The sequence below is a fragment of the Rattus rattus genome, chromosome 6 (assembly GCF_011064425.1).
Source record: "Rattus rattus isolate New Zealand chromosome 6, Rrattus_CSIRO_v1, whole genome shotgun sequence".
Classification (NCBI taxonomy): domain Eukaryota; kingdom Metazoa; phylum Chordata; class Mammalia; order Rodentia; family Muridae; genus Rattus; species Rattus rattus.
In genome coordinates, this window is record NC_046159.1 from 62,644,924 (window position 1) to 62,651,535 (window position 6,612).

Genomic DNA, 6,612 nt, shown 5'->3' on the forward strand with positions numbered 1-6,612 from the left:
AGAGAAAAATCAGTGTGGGAGCAGAGGTCCAGGGCAGTCCCAGGACTTGCCTAAATGGACCTGAACACTTTAATGTGTAAAAACAGAATTTCTACAAAAGCGATTCCACAAGCTGTTGTGTTAAATGTTTAGTCCCTAGCTTAGTTCCATTGGAATATGGTTGGAACTGCTATAGCACCTGTCATTGTGCATGCAGTGATGTTTGGGGTGGAGATGTTTGGCAGAGGTGATGGGAACAAGCCCATCTTCTTCCCACCCCCTCACTCTCCCCGTGCTTTGGTACACATCCCGTCTTATCTAACCTAGGCTGACCTCAAGCCTACCACGCAGCCAAACATTACCTTGAGCTTCCTTTTTAAGGCTTTGATCAGTTTTTCCATGTGTGTAGTGTATTTTGGTCGTTTTCACGCCTCCTCTCATCCCCTTTCCACTCCAGCCGGCCCTCTTCTTTCCTATTCACACGCCTCCTACTTTTAGACCCAGCCTGTACTGTCAACCACAGAGCATGGAACCTCCCCCCTTCCCTCTGAAGAGGAAAGAAGAGAAGCCCCCAACTCTGCCATGTGAGCCTGAACTCTCTTCAGACCCTCTGTCATGTGGTTGTCCGTCTATCTGTGGCATTGGTGACTTCTAACAAATCAAGGACAGTCCACCTCGGCAAACCCCTTGAGACCCAAACCTCCCAAATGTTCACAGAGTCCACAGGAACACCTTGGAGGCAGTTTTATCAGATATGACGCTGAACTAAAAAGAAAACCTCGTGAAAGCATCTCATATATTCCACAGACCCACATCCTCCACACATGATCATGGGAAGAGCGAACACTTCTGACTATATATACAATGTTTACCATTCGAGGTCTGTGCTATGGTTCTGTCTCTTGTAGCCCTTGGAATCTTATGCAAATTGCTCGCCTCTACTATATTACTTACATTGCTTACCTGATACCCTTATACAATTATAATCTTATGTTACTTGCTTGTTTATACTAAAGAAGTCCCCACATAGATTTTCCTAGGCATCCCCAAAAACTTAACAGCCCAACAAGGAGTATATCTGTAGATTTCCTACCACACAGCCACTCACTCCCCAAGTAAGTCATTGGCAACTCAATCCCGACTCACTCTCTCACTGACACAAGAAGCTCGTGAGACCCGCTCTCGGCAGACGCACTACTCAGGGCCTTAAAGCAAAGGGGGTTAATGGTAGGCTGAGCTGCAGGTGCCTGGCCTTGCACTTGAGGCACGGTGTAGTTTATCTGCATTTCTCAAGTGCCTTTCTTCATTGCTTCCCATAAAGCCCATCAGGTCAAGCTGGTTTGTGCTATTATAAAACAAACAGTTCTCACAAGAAGAAAGCGCACAGTATGCCTCACTGTGTTGCTTTCCCTAAAGATAGTGATAGAATTGGAATAGGAAAGCATGCATGTAGTAAACTCTAAGTAGAAAATAGTCTTTAAAAGCCAAATACAAGGTTTTTCCAAGTCCTGCATTGAGCCTTTGGCTGGCTCATAATGCAACGGCATTACTGGGGAGGGAAGAAACTAGCAAGGGGGGCCTTATAAAAGGCAGTGTGTGGCAAGGGCTGTGCTCTGAAGTGTGGATCTTAATCCCGCCCCTTCCTGTCTCTCGTTTGCCTCCTTCCCAGACTCCTCCTGCTGATGCTCTATCTCTGCCTCTGCCTCTGGTCCACAGTCATGAGGACAGTGACGGCCTGAAGATCTGCAGCTACAGAACACAGCAAACATCTCCTCCTTAATCACTCATTGAGAAAATGCCTTACAGCTGGGTCTCATGAAGGCATTTCTACAACTGAGGCTCCTTTTTCTATGATAACTCCAGCTTCTGTCAAGTTGACACACAAAACCAGACAGTACAATTGACCCCTTGTCAACTTGACACACAAACACATCACTATTAAGCCTCAACCCTACTTATTCATCCCCAAGATCTAAATAACTTTAAGAGTCACACAGTCTTTATATATTAAAAGTCCAATCCGGGCTGGAGAGATGGCTCAACGGTTAAGAACACTGACTGCTCTTCCAGAGGTCATGAGTTCAATTCCCAGCAACCACATGGTGGCTCACAACCATCTGTAAAGAGATCCGATGCCCTCTTCTGGTGTATCTGAAGACAGCTACAGTGTACTTATATATAATAAATGAATAAAAAAAATTACCCATTTCTTTAAAAAAAAAGTTCAATCCATTTAAAATACACAATATCTTTTAAAATTCAAAGTCTTTTTAAAATTCAAAGTCTCTTAACTGTGGAGTCCACTAAAATACTGTCTTCCTTCAAGAGGGAAAAATATCAGGGCACAGTCACAATCAAAAGCAAAATCAAACTCCAACCATCCAATGTCTGGGATCCACTTACAATCTTCTAGGCTCCTCCAAGGGCTTGGGTCACTTCTCCAGCTCTGCCCTTTGTAGCACACACCTTGTCTTCTAGGCTCCAGATCCCTTAACACCCAATGGCTCTTCTAGCTCAAAGTTCCAAAGTCCTTCCACAGTCCTCCCCAAAACATGTTCAGGTTGTCACAGGAATACCCCACTTCTGGTACCAATTTGTCTTAGTCAGGATTCCTATTCCTGCACAAACATTATGAAGCAAGTTAGGGAGTTAGAGTTATTCAATTTACTTCCATGCTGTTCACCACCAAAGGAAGTCAGGACTGGAACTCAAACAGGTCAGGAAGCAGGAGCTGATGCAGAGGCCATGGACAGATGGTACTTACTGGCTTGTTTCCCCTGGCTTGCTCAGCTTGCTTTCTTATAGAACACAAAACCAGACCACCAGCCCAGGGATAGCACCACCCACAATGGACTGGGTACTCACCCCCATGATCACTAACTGAGAAAATGTCTTACAGCTGGGTCTCGTGAAGGCATTTCCCACAACCGAGGCTCCTTTTTCTGTGATAACTCCAGCTTGTGTCAAGTTGACACACAAAACCAGACAGTACAATAATTAAGTGCGTACAGTTACGACAAGGCAGAATCTTTGTTGTTGTTGTTGTTGTTGTTTTAGGCTGCTAAATATGAACTGTGTATAAATGCCTTTGTGAATCATGAAAGTGACCTATCATCTACATGCATGCTAATGGAAGGCATAACATGAGAAAACATATTAAGATTCCCTCTCTGGTGTGCAGATTTCACCGCCATTTCTGGGCCCTCTTGCTGTGTAAAGAACATCAAATTGCCAACTCTGAAAAATACAAAAGGAAGCAAGGTGAATTGGTTCATTTCCCAAGTAAAACAAAACAAATCCATCCAAATCCCCCTTTTTTTTCCCTGGGCCTGTACTTTACCTGGCCTTCACTAACGTTCTCTTTCTTTGACTCTCCAGTTTTTGCCTGATCTTACACCCAAGCATGCTACAAAATGCCAGAGGGTCAAGATTCTATGCTGGCAGTTTGCAGGCTGAAGTAAGCTTGTTATAACTGCCATACCAGCTATGGCCAGGAGCTGTAGCGGGGCTGGTGGCCCATGCCTGTGATCCCAGCACTTATGAGACTGATACAGAAGAATCGCCCATGTGTCTGTTGCTTGCCCAGCTACCTGGTGAGTTCCAAACCACACTGGACTGTGAGTGAGATTCTGTGTCAAAAGGGGAGAAGGGAGAGAAGCATCTTCAATGCTTTTCAAGCATGAAAGCTCCAAACAGTGGAATGTCCACATGGCCTAAGGAATGAAGGCATCAGACAAAGTATAGGCAGAATTCAACCCAGATGGAGGAAGGCTTGCATTAGGTTGCTTCTGCCTCTCTACGGATTGCTTCTGGTGGGTGGAGTTCATTTTCAAAGCATCTGGATATGGAGAAGAGCCCTGCTTCTGGGAGTTGACAGGGAATATTGTATTTATGAGTTTAAGAATGAAAAATAGGTGGAGAGATGGCTAAGAGGTTAAGAACACTGGCTGCTCTTCCAAAGGTCCTGAGTTCAATTCCCAGCAACTACACAGTAGCTCATAACCATCAATAATAGGACCTGAGATTCTCTTCTACAGGTGGATATGCAGATAGAACCCTCATACTTTTTTTTAAAACATGCAAAACAAAGGCTTTTCCAACAAACATTTCCCACAATAATAGAAAGAGTGGAAGAGAAATAAATGCATGCCCAACCTTTCTAGCCCAGTCTAAGGAAGGTAGATATTATGAAGAAAGCAGAAGATAAGAATGTTGGACCACATTGTTCCCTGAGAGGTGCGAGAGGTGCACCCGACCACCTTCCCCCCACTCCTGACCCACTTTAAAGATATAAAAATATCTCTTTCATCTCATTGTTTGGTCCCTGAAAAATGCCAGCAGTTCATTGATCTGCTAATTCACTCTAGTGGTCTTCCTTGATATGTACTAATGTCACCTGTTAGAAGGGCAGAGATCTGGTGCAAGTGACTAATACCTTTATTAACGAACAATTAAAAGAAACATTGCAAAGCTCTCCCATCATGTCTGGTTTAAGTTTTTTTTTTTTTAACAAGACAAATAACACACTGAAGATCTTTCCAACGAGTGTAGGAACTTACTTCCCTAACTAGTTTGTTCTTGGTTATAGGAAAACCTGTCTTCAGACAACATGGAACTTAGAACCACAAGCCCATCCCGATGTTGCAATAAGTTTGGCCTTTGGAGATTGGAGCCAGTTCACTGAGGTGTATTCTACAGCTGGAGATGAGTATCAGGTATAAAATGTGCAGGCAATAATTGGGCGCAAATTTTAAGTCTTGGTGGCTTTTCCTGTGTTTGAACCAGTAAACTCGACATCTCCCCCACCCCCGAGTGGTGATGTCTTTCTACCTTTTCGTCTCTTTCAGTCCCAGTGAGCTCACAGCAAAGAGGTCAATGCTGTGACCAGTTAGTTCTCTTTAGAATGCACTGTACAACATGCTCCTCCTCGAACTGGCTCGCTCCTCAGCAGGGTCTAAGACAGGCTTGTGCAGTGCTGTGGTGCAGGGAACAGCCCGGCCTGGTGGGTTTCCTTCTGTATCTCACAACTGTAGCCTTTCAGAGCAGGAACTGAGGTTTCCTTCCTCGACGTTCCTCAAGCACTCCTGCAGACTTAGTATGATAGACACCTACTAAAGTCATGAGTGCACCCCATCTTCATGAGTGCACCCCATCTCAATGCCTTCTGCTCCTGGCTCTGATTGCCTCGTAGAGAAGATCTGGCCCCAAGAGCAAAACGATCAGCCTGTCCTCTCCACTTTTCACAGTTGATTAGTCCACCCCTGCCATCCTGGGGACCGTGAGTGAGACAGACAACCTTTTCCTCAGTGCACATCCAAGAATGTGTATTGAGTTTGGGACCACAAGTCATGGAGACAGAGCTAAGTAAGTCAGAAAATCTCCCTTCTCCTGAGAAACCGTATTTTAGGAGAATCCTACAGGACTGAGGACTATGAAGAGAGCTAAAGCAGAGCCAACATGGGCTAGTGAGAAGGGTCAAGAGGGTAGAGGCACTTACTGTCAGGGCTGATAACCTGAGTTCTGTCCCCAGAAGCCGTCCCACAAGTTGTCCTCTGACAATCACCATTCTGTGGCATGCTCCCCACTCCCACTTCCACACAGCCTCACCGACCGCATCAACACACACACACGCGCGCGCGCACACACACACACGCACAAGCGCGCGCACACACACACTCACACACACACACACGAAAAAAATGTATGATTAAAAAGCAAAAACAAGACCGACTGGCAGAGAGTGTCTGCTTAGTTAGGTAGTCAGTGATGTTTTGTTTGAAACAGTGATGTCAGCTCGGCTGTGAATGACAAGACAGATAGCTATCCCCCTTGAAATATTAAATTGCTATTATTCTGATGGCAGAGCCATTGACAGAAAACTCAAGCTTCGGAACCGGACTCTCTGAGAGCCAAAGTGCATAAGTGGGCTGGACTTAGGCCCCCCGCACATACGTAGCAGATGTGCAGCTCGTTCTTCATGTGGGTCCCCCAACGACTGGAATGGGGGCTGTCCCTAAAGCTGTTCTCTGTCTGTGGATTCCGTTCCCACAACTGGGCTGCCTTCTTTGGCCTCAGTGCGAGAGGATGAGCCTAGCCCTGCAGAGACTTGACGTTCCACGGGGGGCGGAGGGAGGGCGGTATAGCCAGGGGTGGGAGGGATTATGCGGGTGAGGGGGAGGACTGGGAAGAGGGGGGGAGTTCAACGATAAGGATGTAAAGTGAATAAAAAAATAAATGGTGGGGGAAAAAACCATACTGGTTTGTGCTGCTTGTGCTGCAGTTCCCTCTTTCACTTGATTTCCTTTTCTTCCTGGTTCGTTTTTTCTTTACCTAAACGACTGCTGCAGCGCTCGCTCTCATTGGTGGAAGATTCCAGCCCCACCCACCCGTTCTCCACACCAGGTCCTAAATCCTTGGAGCGTAATTGAAGGAGTGGCGAGAGTGGGCGTGTCATCGGAGGTGACGTTTCCGGAAGCTCCGACTGTCATCCTTCACGAAAGGTGGGAAGGGTCCCGGGAATGCTGCGGGACTGGGGATCCTGGCGCGGTGGGACCCCGCGGGGAGAGGCCGTGAGTGTGGGGTCCATGTCCCTGGCCCCGGCCGGCCGCGCGCGAGCTCCGGGATGGCCCTGTC